This window comes from Balaenoptera physalus (assembly GCF_965194825.1).
Source record: "Balaenoptera physalus genome assembly, chromosome: 5".
NCBI classification, from domain to species: domain Eukaryota; kingdom Metazoa; phylum Chordata; class Mammalia; order Artiodactyla; family Balaenopteridae; genus Balaenoptera; species Balaenoptera physalus.
This window is the reverse complement of record NC_138884.1, coordinates 3,378,752-3,394,096: the sequence shown is the minus strand read 5'-3', so window position 1 is coordinate 3,394,096 and position 15,345 is coordinate 3,378,752. Positions and strand designations below refer to the sequence as shown.

General features: G+C 38.7%; 1 protein-coding gene and 1 long non-coding RNA gene across 10 annotated transcripts in view; one reads left to right on the top strand and one right to left on the bottom strand.

Annotated features, from left to right (window-relative positions):
* The window catches only part of LOC309660861, a 239,158-nt gene that overhangs the window by 5,552 nt on the left and 218,261 nt on the right, over nt 1–15,345 (top strand). The gene's annotated exons all lie outside the window — the stretch shown is intronic.
* RAPGEF2 (Rap guanine nucleotide exchange factor 2) overlaps nt 1–15,345 on the bottom strand; it is a 246,738-nt gene that overhangs the window by 202,230 nt on the left and 29,163 nt on the right. For 2 of the 9 annotated variants that reach the window (XM_082461641.1, XM_082461640.1), the window contains one exon: nt 12,223–12,444. The exons of the other annotated variants lie outside the window; for them this stretch is intronic. The gene's annotated coding sequence lies outside the window, so the exon portion shown is untranslated. The remainder of the gene's footprint in view (nt 1–12,222; nt 12,445–15,345) is intronic. 9 annotated transcript variants of the gene reach the window in all.

The following is a 15,345-nucleotide window of genomic DNA, read 5'->3' as shown; positions in this document are numbered from 1 at the left end:
CACTGTGTCCTTTGCTGTAATAAACATTAGCCACGATGATAAAAAAAAAAAAAAATCCGGCGCCGAGGCCACACTCCAAATCAGTTAAATCAGAATCTCTGGGGTGGGACTTCCAGTAGTTTTTAAAATCTCCCCCAGATGTTTCCAATGTACAGTCAAAAGAACCAGATGATAGCTAGGGTCAATCTAGCTCCGAAATTCTACATCTAAGTCAACTCTGATAATTCTAATGCCAGTAAAGGCTAGTTGCCGTAATTAAATCATCTGTTAAAGACAGATAAAAGATTACTGACAAGCCATAGTAATTCACCAACATAAAAGTGTAAACAATCAAAGTGAATGGCATATAACAAGCATTCAAATATTCACTAACCACCCAGATAGCAAAACCTAAAATTAGAAAGTGAAAATAGAAGACAATTTGAGACAAGAACACATTTAAGATATATAACACTTATAAAAACTGATTATAAATACATGAGTCCGATGGTAATTTCTTAATTTCCCTAAGTTTCCCTAATCAATAAATACTGTCATAAGACCTTAAAAAGACAGACCAAAGAATCTTTCTCTCAATAATCTCTTACCATAGTTGATGTTGAAAATAAAAGTCTTAAAGATGAAATTCTGTACCTCCTTACAAACATAAAAGTTATACAAAAGCCCTAGGGTTGGGCTTAACTTTTCTCATCTTCTTTATGGGCTTTCATTGTTAATTCATGTTACCCTGTAATTTGTCCCCCATATCCCCCAAAAAGGAATAAAAACAGCAACAAGAAAATTAAAACTATGATGTATGGTTTACATGTTTTATCCTGGTTGATCTTTTCTTGAGCTAGACTAGGTCAGAAAAAATATAAAATGTACTCTATCGTAATGCTTACTAATCATAAGCATTAATACCTGCTTTTGCAAAAGAAGACACATTATGTTCAGTAACTGAATTATTTTAAAATGAAATAAAATAATTTATTAAATGAGTAAATTTAAAAAATAAAATAAACCAGATGACTGCACTATAATAGTGTGTGTGTGTGTGTGTGTGTGTGTGTGTGTGTGTGTGTGTGTGTGTGAAGAACTAGAATAAAAGCCAGGCTATCTAGATGGTTCGTGGTGCTGATCCTATCCTAACTATTCTGGGGAACATGGACAGGACACTTAACTTACATTGAGCTAAATTTTCTTACCTGAAAAATTAAATAGAATAATACAACTTCTTAGCTCCTTTGTCACACATAAAATTTAAGCAATGTATATAAACTATGTTAGAAAGCCTGGGCAATTTTACTTAAATGGTCACCTTGAGGAACAGAAGCTAAATAACTCCCCTGTTGCATTCTACCTTTGCTATTTCTTGTCACAGGGCTGAAAATATTTCTATTAAATCCACAGGTCCCAGAGATGGTGTTTACTGCTTGGGTTTAGGACCACCTGGTAATTAAGACGAGAAACAGAAAGACAGAAATAATCTTGGGATCATTTCCCTATTTTTATTATAAAAACATCATATAAATAATAATACTTACACTAATAGTAATTTTATTTAAAGGAAAAAAACCTACAAGGTCCTTCATCGCAGTTCACACTGAGCTTGTTTGCGGTTTCCCTCATCTATGACAATAAGATAATCAAAGTAATTCTAATAACACAGTAAATAACTTTCAAAACTAGTTTTTTGAAAACTTACATCAGATACTATCACATTGTTAGAAAACTGCCTTACGCTAGAAATTAAAGTTCTCTATTTTTATTTAGAAAAACATTAACAGGGTATCTTATGGTCCAGAAGTGATGATTAACTGTTCAGTTTAAATATCTCTTCTTCTGAAAAATTATTAATATTGTGAGTGCAAAGGCCAATGTGGAAATCCATGCATGTGAACTCCCTTTTCATAATAAACTAAAGAGCAAAAGAAAATTACCCTAGCTTGTAACTTATTAAACCCCAAATGACAGATATTCAAACATCTCTTCATGCATGAAAAAAAATAACTATTCTTTAAGGCAGCAAAAAGGTGGGCCTAAATTTTCATACCAGAAGAGTTAACAGTAATAAACATAATAACTTTATATGTGTGTAAGAAAGAGGAGACTTTGGGGCATACACCTTGCCTAATCTACTTACACGATTTACAGACACTCACGTCTGCGCCTAAGATAGACACCGATTTGCCTGAGGAGCATACCTTTAATTTCAAAATTTGAAGCTTCACACACAAGAACATTACATCTTTTGATACAACACAAAGCTACACCTATGTGCATCAGTATGCATGCGCAGGTATTTCTACCCCAGCTCTGTCCAGTGAGAGGACCTAGAGGAAAAACACCCCAGAAGCAAAGAGCACACCCAGCATCCAGATCTTAGTTTCTCCGATAAAAGGAACCAAGGGCCCTCCGAGAAATGGCTGATTCTAAGACGGCGCGGAAAACGCAGGATGAACCCGGAGCGTTCACAAGTACCAGAAAGTAAGAAAGCGCTCAAGAAAAAAAAAAAGATGAGCACATGGAAAATGGGCACAGGCGCGTCAACGCCGAGCACGAAAATAATATACTATGAAATCATAACCCAAAGTATAAAATAAATATCCCCGAATCCATACTGACATGACATAAATAATCGATTAAATATAAGAGGAAAATAAAAATTGCATAAAGATATGGAAAAATATTCATAAACTAATGTCAAAAAAGCAAGATAGAAAACTGTAAAAAAGAAAAAGAAAAAGAAAAAAAAAGAAATATAAACGAGGGAGAAGAGGTAATCTTCCTTAGAGAAGAATTCCAAATTATTTACATAGATGCTTCCTCCATGGTGTGGGGGGGGAAGGGGGGGAACAGTTAACAGCAGAGAAATCTGAGAAGCATCACCCCAGCCAGGTTATCAAGGTCAGCACCAACTGTGACAGGTCACGTGGACAGGACGTACTCTGGATATCACGTGAAGAAACAGCGCTTTTCCTCCGTGGTCTTCCTCCCAGAAACTCGACATCCACAGTCCAGTCACGAGGAAAACATCAGACAGACCCAACTGAGGGGCATTCTACCAAACAACTGACCATTAGTCCTCGAAAGGATCAAAGGCATGAGGAACCAGGAAAGAGCGAGAAACCCAGGTCAGAAGGGGCTGAACCCGGAGTGGGTACTGAGTGCAGTCTGACGTCCTGGCTGGTCCTGGAACAGGAGGGGCGTTCGTGGGAAACCAGCAGAACGCGAATAAAGTGGAGAGTTAACGGTAATGCCCCAGTGCCGGTGCTTCGTTTTCACAAATGAATCACGGTAACCAAGAGGTGACAAAAGAAGAAACCCAGTGAGGCATACACAAGGGCTTGCTGCACCATCTCTGCAACTCTTCTGTAAACCAAAGTTATTCCAGAATGAAAAGGTTACTTCTGAAACAACTGTATCCATGTGGACAGATCGATCCAAAAACTACTTCATGTCACAGCTAAAGAGATACAACAACGCAAAAGGACTTCGTAGGTTCAGGCCATGGACACCTGGCCTCTGAATCTTTGATTCTGGATTCTAGTTCTTTGATTCTGGATTCTAGTTCGGAAACGATTTACAGACTAGAAAGAAACAGTCATCATTTCAGAGAGCTAAAAGGTTAAACCACGGACCCTCTCCTTTCATCTTAACCACATCAGGGATCAAGACCTGGTGATTCCTCACCCTCAACACCGCCTCTTCCGTGCCTTTAGGGGCAGAAATTTGTTTCCTAAGTCAGTCTTTTCCCATGCTGTCAATTTCACACAACTGTTATATCTCTGAAACAGAAAACCTGAAAACCTCTGATAACACCCTACTTTAAACAGACACCCCCCCACACACACACACAGTAACAGCACAGAGTAATAACTGATCTTTACCTACCTCACACCTTCCCCAAGCACCTTACTCTCTAGCCAAAATAATTTGTTTCCCAAATCCCACAATACTTTGGGGGTTGTTTTCTTTGTTTTTTCAATACTTTTCATCCTGCATGGGATTGTGAGCTCCCCAAAAAACAGGAAAGAGCAGTTCTTATTTATTCAAATTCATCCTCCACCATCTAGCCCTGAACTTTAACGGATAACAGGTACCTAAAACGTCCTTTAATTTTCTTAAAAAAACAAGTTTCCACATTAAATCAGTTTGAAAATCTCAACCAAAAAAAAAAAAACTTCTCAACAATCAGTTAACACATGCTCTGTTCAGACCGCATTCAAATCATCTTTTCAACTTCATATCAAATCAGATGGCCAGCACCAAACTGAACGAGACGCTGTAGGTAAGCCGGTATCTCCAACTGCAGCTGTGAGCAACTGTAGGGCCACAGGGAGAAAAAGAAGCCGAACAGCCGCATGGTAGAACTGAGAGCGCTCTACAGCTGTCACGGTGTGGTCGACCTTTGGAAGCAGTATTGATGGCTCCATCATAAAGACACTCACACCCAAGTACAGGGAATGGGAGAGCACGGGACAGATCTCTGATTTATCCTCCAACTGTTCGCAAAATCAGGAGCAAAGCCGAGCTGTAGTTCCACTGACTGCTCAGATTTTATTACCTGATGATCACACCCTGTTTTTCTTGCCTACCAGCACATACCTGACAGCGAGGCTGGGCCAAGGACCACAGCACCAAAGGAGTAAAGGACGGGATGGGCGGTCAGCTGGACAGCAGCCCAGCAGACCTGGCCCTGAGCTCCGGGGCCAGCAGCAGATTCCAAAGCAACCCGCACACCCTTGACCTTCATTACCGGGGAGTCCACGCGTGTAGAGTCGCCTAACTGCTGAACTTTATCTGTAACCCCGAATTCAATCCTCGAGGCCCCTTCGCGGTCATCCAGGGACACGAGCAGGGCAGTGAGAAACGCGAGTCATCCTCTGTGCAGGGAGGGAAGAAGGCGATGCTCTCCGCCTTCTTGCGGCAGCTCCTGTGCTGTACACCTGAGTCCTTGACGAGGTATGTCTTCTGTCATGGTTTTCCAATTCTTGTGCCCTTCCTATTGGTGATTTCACAGTTTACGGGCCCCCAAGCAGGATGCTGAAGGGCCATCTGGTGATCCCAAGTGCAAGAGAGCTGTGACATGTCTCAGGGAGAAAATATATGTGTTAGCTGAGTTTCGCTCAGGTATGGGTGTCTGGAGTTCACTGTTCATGAAGCAACAAATTTATATCGAGTGAGGAGTCTTTAAACAGAAGCACACACGAAAAAGGTCAAACACTGATCAGTTGACGAAAAGGGGACCAGAGGCTTGCAAGAAGCTAGCTGTGTATCTACCCCGGAAGCAGCAGTTCAGTACTGGCCAAGTCAGTGTTCTCTACAGAGTCTAGCTCCCGTGAACACCAGATACATTAATACTACCAATAACAGTAACAATATAACCAGTAACAGTAAAGCCAAACGACAACAAAGAATCAGTGCTACCTGATGAACCTGCTCCTAGGATTTGCAAAATCCGGGGCAAAAACAAATAAAAGATTTTAAGTAAAAGGACTAGGATTACAGGGGCAATTTTCTAGATCCAAATAACACCTCCCCAACTGCTTTTAGAATAGCATTCGTTTTATAAAGTTTTAAAGTTATGTTCTAAGTGACACCTCTTTGCGGTAACAATTCTCCTGTGAACTTCTGACTGTTACGGCTCTAAAACAAAAAGGGGCAAACCTACCAGATCCTAAACAATTCTGTTCTATTAAGTGTTTCCACAAAACTAGACAGTCTAACACTTATACTTAAAGCAATTTTTGAGCACACATAGCAATGACCTGTTTCGGGGAAAAATATAATCCTCTAGTTCTTTTTCATAATTTGCATAAAACAGTCTCTTATTTTTTAAAAAAAATGAGAGAGAAGAGGGACAGATGGTAGGGGGAAGAAGAAAAACTACAGCTGAAATTTTAACTATATCTGCTATTTTTTAAATGTCCACAATACAGTTTTAAGAGCCAATTTTACTTCTTATTCAATGGGTAGGTATTCCAGCTCTTTTTTCCCTCCTCCGCTCTCCATATTTGTATTGAAAACACTATTTCCCAGAATGTGTTCCACAATGCTTTGCAAAGGGGTTCCTAGTCACGTAAGTTTAGGGAACACATACTCTACCCTCTCCCACGGTAGCGAGGCAGGATACAGACTTGAAAATCAAGGGCTCCAAAAATGCTGCAGGAAATAAGTTTGTTTAATCCTAGTTTAATTCGGATCCAAAAAATAATTGGATCACAACACTCTCTTTTTAAGAAACATAGTAACAAACGTCTTAAAATGTCAACATTTGATAAAATAGACTATAGGGGAAAATTACGTAAAATAAAACAGTATGTTCTTTGAATTAGGTTTACTTTTGTTTCTTCTGGGCTTGTTCTTGACAGTCCGACAGAATATAACCAGTAAACAGAAAGATGCTCATTCCACCACCGAGAAAATCGAACGTGGAAGCCAGGTTCATTCCTGTACCCAATGCCCAAGTACCATCAAACCCAGGAACGGTTTACAAGAGAACCATGAACAACTACAGTGAAATTCCATTTTAACTGGAAAGAGTGGGCATTCAATAGGTAGTTATTAAACATGGACCCCCATATGTTTATTAGTTGCTTCAAAGTATTTAAAGGCAAAATGGAAATAAAATCAGGAAAAATAATTGGAAGCAGCATTCATTATAAGTAACCCCCAAAATTAGTAAATCATCTGATAGTTTGACTTTCTCTTTATTAAAATATAAGGATGATTAAAACTAAAAACTTCCCTGAATGTAAATATAAGAAACTAGCATTTACAGTTTTTTGTTGTTTTTTGTTTTTTTAAATTTTATTTATTTATTTATTTTTGGCTGTGTTGGGTCTTCATTTCTGTGCGAGGGCTTTCTCCAGTTGCGGCAAGTGGGGGCCACTCTTCATCGTGGTGCGTGGGCCTCTCACTATCGTGGCCTCTCTTGTTGCGGAGCACAGGCTCCAGACGCGCAGGCTCAGTAGTTGTGGCTCACGGGCCTAGTCGCTCCGCAGCATGTGGGATCTTCCCAGACCAGGGCTCAAACCTGTGTCTCCTGCAGTGGCAGGCAGATTCTCAACCACTGTGCCACCAGGGAAGCCCCTACAGTTTTTAACATCTATTCTTTCTTTATTGAACCTCACCTAACCACCTTCTCTAAAATTAAAGAATAAGCTCTAGGATTCAATAAAATCTACTATTTTTATAAATACTATTAAATGTAAATGTGGTTTAGTGGCTGTTTTTCAACACTAAATGAGTGATTCTCTAAATTTTCCAATTCGGTAAGCAATATAACATTTTCTGATATACATCTCATCTAACGTCTATCTTTACTGTCTTTAAAATTTTGTAAATTAAGCATTTCTAACCTTTTTTTTTAAATTCACAAAACACGTCTCTTGTAGAAAAATGTATATAAGGATAGGAAAAAATTAAAAAGTTTAAATTATCTGCAATCCCTTCATCCAGTAGTAAGATTTTTTAAAGACTTTTGAGGGGCATTTATCAGGTACATACGCCAGGCACTGCAAAGAACTCTCTGCTTTTCATCTAAGTCAATCATCCAACTACCTGTAAATTGGTAACGGAATGTCTGTAAACAAAACTGAGGCAGGAAGAGGTTAGATGTCTTGACTAAAGTGACACACCCAGTGAGGGGCAAACCAAAAACTTGAACACAAGTCTGCCGAGGTGATTTCTACTCCCATGTACACATGAGTGTGTGAGTAGTGTATTTTTCAACAAAAATTCGAGTACAATACACCTTCTGTTTTGAAATCAGCTTTCATCACTGACATCTACTATAAATATCTCAGGAGATAAAAGACCACAAGACAATCTTTCACTCCAAACTCTCTATTCCTTCCATCAAGCCACTCATTTCAGTTATTGAAGCACCTGCTGTCTTCTTGACTTTAAGCAATTCTGCAATATTCATCTGCCACTTGGTAACATGTGACCAGGAGCAAATTAGCTGACCTTTCTGAGCCTCTAAAGGGTGCTATGAAAATTAAGTAAATTTAAAGCAGTAGCTGGTATATAAATTAACCCCTAAATGGCTGCTTGTTCAAATATCCTTAATTGCTATCTTACGATAAATTTCCAGAAAGAAAAAATTCCTGAGTCAAAGGCCTGTATATGTTTAAGGCTTTTAGTGCATATTAACCAAGGACCCTCCAAAAACATTATAAAATTGACAAGCCAACCATCCCTATATAAAGTATCTATTCCTTAAATCCCCCAAGAAAACTGGGTATTATCCTTCTTTTTCCAACTTTTTCCCAATTTCATGAACAAAAAAAAATGCTATTTCATGCAAATTGCATCTTTAATTTCTAGTGAAAATCATTTTTTCATATATTTTAGGCCATCCTTATTTCTTCTTTTGGTATTTTTCCTTTTCTTTCATTCACTATTGACAGGTCTGCCTTTCTCATTGAGTTCTTTAAGGACAGTATCCTTAATCTTGCAAATAATTTTCCCCAATGATGCTTACGCACTAATCTTTAGTTTCAGATATAAAGAGTCTGGTTAACAGACCAGTAATGTGGAAAAGAAAAAAGAAAAAAATTCAGATTAATGTTGTAAATGGTGAGTCTTTAAAACCAAAAACCAAAAATACTTTACTTTGGAACAGTTTTTGCAGTTTTTGGAAAAGCTGCTATAAACATCCATGTGCGGGTTTTTGTGTGGACCTAAGTTTTCAACTCCGTTAGACAAATACCAAGGAGTACAACTGCTGGATCGCATGGTAGGAGTATATTAGTTTTGTGAGAAAACACCAAACTGCCTTCCAAACAGTTTGTGCCGTTTTGCTTTCCCACCAGCAATAAATGAGAGTTCCCGTTGCTCCACATCCTTGTCAGCACCGGATGTTGTCAGTGCTCTGCATTTTGGCCACTCTAACAGGTGTACAGTGGTATCTCACTGCTGTTTTAATTTACATTATCCTGATGACATCTGATGTGGAGCATCTTTCCACAGGCTTATTTGCCGTCTGTGTATCTTCTTTGCTGACTAATACTTCTTAAACTTGTATTTTCTATACTTGCGTTATGCAATATGGTAGCCACTGGCCACATGTGGCTACAGAATGCTTGCGATGTAGCCAGTCCCAGTGGAAATACATTGTCAGTGTAAAACGCACACTGGATTTCTAAGAGTTGCCATGAAAACAAGAAGTAAAATATCTCGATTTTTACATTGCTTACATGCTGAGAATGACAATATTTTTGGATATACTGATTAAATCAAATTTATGGCACCTATTCTGTTTTGAATTTTTTAATGTGGCTACTAGAAAATTTAAAACTACATGTGTGGCTTATCTATCAGACAGCACTGATCTATATATAGACTGTATTTTGACAACTGTATTAGGCAAACACTGAGTCCTCAGCAGTACTTTCTGAACAGTATTACAATAATAAGGAAATAAAAAATGAGAAAACAAGTTGTTATCACTAATTATTAGAGAAATGCAAATCAAAACTACAACGAGGTATCACCTCACACCAGTTAGAATGGGCATCATCAGAAAATCTACAAACAACAAATGCTGGAGAGGGTGTAGAGAAAAGGGAACCCTCTTGCACTGTTGGTGGGAATGTAAATTGATACAGCCACTATGGAGAACAGTATGGAGGTTCCTTAAAGAACTAAAAATAGAATTACCATATGACCCAGCAATCCCACTCCTGGGCATATACCCAGAGAAAACCATAATTCAAAAAGACACATGCACCCCAATGTCCATTGCAGCACTATTTACAATAGCCAGGTCATGGAAGCAACCTAAATGCCCATCGACAGATGAATGGATAAAGAAGATGTGGTACATATATACAATGGAATATTACTCAGCCATAAAAAGGAACGAAATTGGGTCATTTGCTGAGACGTGGATGGATCTAGAGACTGTCATACAGAGTGAAGTAAGTCAGAAAGAGAAAAACAAATATCGTATATTAACGCACATATGTGAAACCTAGAAAATGGTACAGATGAACCGGTTTGCAGGGCAGAAATAGACACACAGATGTAGAGAACAAATGTATGGACACCAAGGGGGGAAAGCAGCGGGTGGGTGGTGGTGGGATGAACTGGGAGATTGGGATTGACATGTATACACAAATATGTATAAAATGGATGACTAATAAGAAAATAAATAAATAAATAAATAAATAAATAAGAAAACAAGTTGTTTACTAAGTAAAACCACCAGTGAAACTTGAACAAAAGTATTTAAAAGGTTACAGTTTTGCTTTCTCTATAAATCCTAGACCCACCAAGATGTTACAAGCAGTTTCTTGCAATAGCCATGCTGTTACTGATAATCTTCTGAAAAGATCATCAAGAACATCCTGGAATCTGGCCAAGTTACAAGCAGCTGGGTAATATGTATCACAGGTCAGTTTCACTAGGTTGAATAGCTGAAGAAAGAAATGACCGGAGGGTAACTAAAACAATTTTTTTTAAAATTTTAATTTAATAATAAGATGAACTGAGTCTCTTAGAGAGAACCAGAGAACACATTAATAACAGCATGAGACCTGGCTTTAGCCAAATCGAAATTAAATCAAGCAAGTATTTATTGAGTTCCTCTACTCAGCAACGTGGCAAGTGAAGAGTTACAGAGAAATAAAACATAAGAACACGCTAAACATCCATTGCTAAGGAACTAGATTAACTATGCTACAATGAAACTCTAGACACCAACTAAAATAAATGAACCAGATACACATCAACATGAAGAGACCGCAAAAAATATGGCTGAGAAAAAGGCAAGTGGCAAAAGGGTATGTGGAAAAAACACCAAATCACAGCTTGTAGAGATACAAATGGAGTAAAAGAAGAAAAACGTGGGCTCAAGGACACCTCCCAAATTCTCAGCAGTGTTGGGTCCTCTTCTGAGAGAAAGGAATATGAGACCAGAGAAGGAAAATAGGGTGTTTCCCTACACTCTTCCACTGTTTCTATACATGTCAGACACACACACACACACACACACACACACATATACAGGAAAAAAGAATTCAAAGGAAAGAAGGCTGCAAAAGAGGCCCACGGGCTTCTGACTACTGTAAAACAGTTTCCTTGAATAGACTCTACACATCTGGACCGTCCTCTGCTCCCACAGCCCCCGCACACAACCCAAGGCCATATTCTCAGCTAGAACTGGAGGCTGCATTTATAGTGTCTAAAGGTCTCCATGGCAACAACACGGTCTGTCAAAAAAGGAGGCATTTGTTCAGAGTCAGAGAAAATACTTTCCCCCAAAAGCACCCTGCCCATCCAAAAAAAAAAACAAAAAGCCAGAAACACCAGCTCCATGTAACTCACCCCCCATCAAATACCAACTTTAAAGCAATCATGTAAGATTTGATGGAGCTCTAATGCATGATATGTATACCCCTGCAGCTGTAAAAAATTTATAAAATTAGATCTGAGCCCTGAGTCAAGATAAACCACTATATCATATGGTTCTTACAAATCCCCCTTTTATTAATCAACTAGTTATAGGCCCAGTGGAGTATTTTGTGCCAGAAAGTATATACTCCATGAGTACACTGTAAGATGGAAAAAAGAGACATTCCAAACATATATTTTTTAAGTCTCTCTCACTTTTATGGGTTTCCATTTAGTGTGGAAACCCTCACATAATCTTTGGGGCCCAAACAAGGGAAAATTAAGATCTGAACCAAGAGGAGCACAAATAACAACACTTTTCACCAACAAAATGAGAAGAAATGGGTATTTACTGCAGAAAGAACAAATGTCCTCTTAATCCTTGAAAAGCACTCAAGGAAAATTGTTTAACATTTTAAAATAAACAGGTATTTATTTTAAATTCACAAATTACATATACTCCCCATGATGACTAACTTGGATACAGTCTAACACGGTGCTGGAGAGTGTAAGTTCTAGAACCAGAGACCCTGGATTCCAACACCAGCCCCATCACCTACAGTCTACACAGCCCTGACAAGTCACTGCACTTCCAAAGCCTCTTCCCATAATGTGTCCTTTACATAATGTAGGTGACATGTTTTACACAGGAAGAATTCAATAAATGTTTGCTATTAGTTATTACTACTTCTAAGCTACAAGACTTTTTAGAATTAACCATTGTTTTCTGTAATTTAAAATACTGAGACACTGAAAACCAAAAACGGGGGCTCTTTTTAAGAATCTACATTTTAAGTGATCTTTTTTATTTATTAGCAATAAGCTCGCTTGGTTTACCCTTTTATGGCCACATGAATTTCATATTCTTTTTCTTTTCTTTTCTTTTTTTTGGTATAAACCATGAAGTATTCTGATAAATCAACCCTTCCTCCACAACAGCTGTTGTGTGAAACCGACTCATGAAATGCAGGCACAAAAATGAAATATCTGATCATCTGGGTCCATCCACTTGCCAATGTACCAGGAGGATTTTTCCATGCTACAACTTATCTTCAAATACTGCAAATAAATTGCATATTGGTTTTGTTAGAAATCATTCATTACGTATGAGAAAAAATGTTCCTCATTTTGTAAAAACTGTAAATCCATTAAACTTCTGATTATAACAAAAAGGAAAGAATACAAGATATTACCATGATTTTTAATGTTCTGAATGGCGTTAAGGCATCTCTTTTTGCTTTTCAAAGAGAAAAATAAATATCCAAATTAAGTCATATATTTCAATTGTTCTAGATAATGTTTTTTGCTTTAAAATAAGAATGCAATTGCTATTCCTATAATCTTAGATGTACACAATGTGGAAAAATGTTTGATCACGTATATTCAGAAGTTTACAGGAAATTCTTTCTGTCTTCCATTCTGCACATATGCCCCAAAGAACACTGACACAAGCACTTCTCTTACGTTACATTTATATGCTATGTTATATTGTTATGTTAGCATTTCTCCTACGAGGTGCTGGCTAGGCTTTCAGGATCCCATAGTTTATTGAGACTGTCTCGCTTAGCAGTAAGCATTTCTTATTGACATACAGGTAAAAATGATTAAAATTACTTTCAGCACTAGCCAGTAAACACACACAAGAAAGTTCAACTTCACAGGATTAAAGAAATGTTGTCTAAACACTGCGATACAATTTTTCACTTCTCAGATTGGCAAAACTGGAAACGTTTAATGGAACTCCATTGCTGGCATGGATTTTCAAACACTGTAGTGGAAATATAAATTGGTGCAGCTTTTTCAATGAGCCATTTGGCAATATCTATCAAAATGTTAACATATACTTGGACTCAGTAAACCACTACCAGGAATCTAATGTATCGACTCAAAAAAGTATCCACAAACACATATACACACAGACATAGTGATGTTCGTCACAGCACTATTTGTAAGGGGACATGGAAACTGGAAACACCGTGAACGTCCAACCTGGGGGAACTAGGACATAACTGAGGATGCACAGGGGGCATCTGTGCATCCCCTGAGGAAGAAACACTATTTAAAAGAAAAGGCAAGAACTGTGTGTACAGACGACTCCACTTGCTTAAATTAAATCTTTTAAATCAGAATACGCTGTGGGATCATAAAGCTTTTTTTCCAAGTACATAAAAACTTATTAGAGACTCTGGGATGGTGGTATCCAGGAGGGAGACAATTTTACTTATATTGTTTTAAATTAGGGTCTAGGGTGTTTGCATCTTTTTTTAATTAAACAAAAATACTTCCAGAGAGAAATATCTGAGGTACAAAATTTATCCTGCATCACTGCTTACAAGATCTTCCATTAGATGTTACATTGGCATTATCGAGGTTATATTTTCTCCTCCTAGCCCCCATCTGCTACGTACCACGCTGGTCTTGATTTCGTTTTCTCCTTACCTGCTACAGAATCAACACAGAGCCCATCCTCACATCGACACACACACACACACACACACACGCACGCACACGCACACACGCACGCGCACGCGCACATGCACACGCGCACGCACATGCACACGCACGCACACGCACGCACACGCGCGCGCACACACGCGCACACACACGCACACGCACACGCACACACGCGCACGCGCACGCACACGCACGCGCGCACACACGCACACACACACGCGCACACGCGCGCGCGCACACACACGCACACGCACACACGCACACACACGCGCGCACGCACACGCACACACACGCGCACACGCACACACACGCGCACACGCGCCCGCCCCGCAATGAGACGAGTCCTCCACAGCACTCCCTGGTCATCCAGTTCTCCACTGTCCCAGCCCACAGCCAATCCTGAATCCTCTGATATTGTTCACACTTAAAGCTGTCACTGTACAACGTAACATTTAGCAATTACAAAAGAAACATCCCCCAAATATTTTAAGAAATAGCAATATTACTGCAATTAATATGTAGCTTCCAAAAACAAGTGTCTTAAAAGAGAAAGGTAAATTCAGGTTTGCGTGCTGTTTACCTGCTGGAGTTCCAGGAGGGGGGAGCCCTTTTTAAATATGATAGCTGGCATTTTCCCAACTTTCTTGAATATACATATATATAAATATAAAAACATCTGGTGTACTTGACTCTATGAAAGTATACTAACCGTTCTAAATTATACCAGAACAATCTCTACCTAAAATGAAAAAATCTCCTTGCAGCATAACGTGTTGAAAACATGGCTGAACACCCCAATGGATTTCATCAGCGAAAATCCAACTGAATTAACTTTCAAACCTTTGATCTGCAACATGCAATCCTAGCAAAGATTTATCATCATAGTGGTGAGGAAGAAAAGACCACCTGACACTCTGTCAGATCCAGCGTTCTCAAAAAGATCCTCGTAATGGTGAAATACCCCGTTGAAATCTGCAGACCATGGGCCTCCGTTTCCCTTTCAAAAAAGCTGCCTCTCAGCATGCAATTCCTGTTTACTGGATTTCATTCTTCCTGTTTAATGACTGCCCCCCACCCGTGGTGTGACAAAACCCAAAACCTGAAGGAATCTATTTTTAGCACAGACATTCACTTAGGTATTTTCTATGTAATCAACAGGATGCAAAGCTGTTTATGCCTGACAAAAATCTGCCTGCTTTGTTCACTACCCACGTGCTAATACTGAACAAAGGAAAATCTTTCAACAAATCTCATTTAACAAAAGATAATTTGAGAATAATTTTGAGCTTAATATCCCTCCAATATTATAATTCGGAATTTTAAATTACCTGAATAGCCTGTAAGGAAAAAATTACAAGTGCTCTGTATATTTTGGGCATATATGACAGTACAGGAAACATTGCTCAAAATGCCTTAGTATCTTCTTTCGTCATTCTCTGCTCTAAATGTATGTACACTTTACACTGGGTAAGATGCTCTTCTCAAAGCCCTAAATACTACAGGATT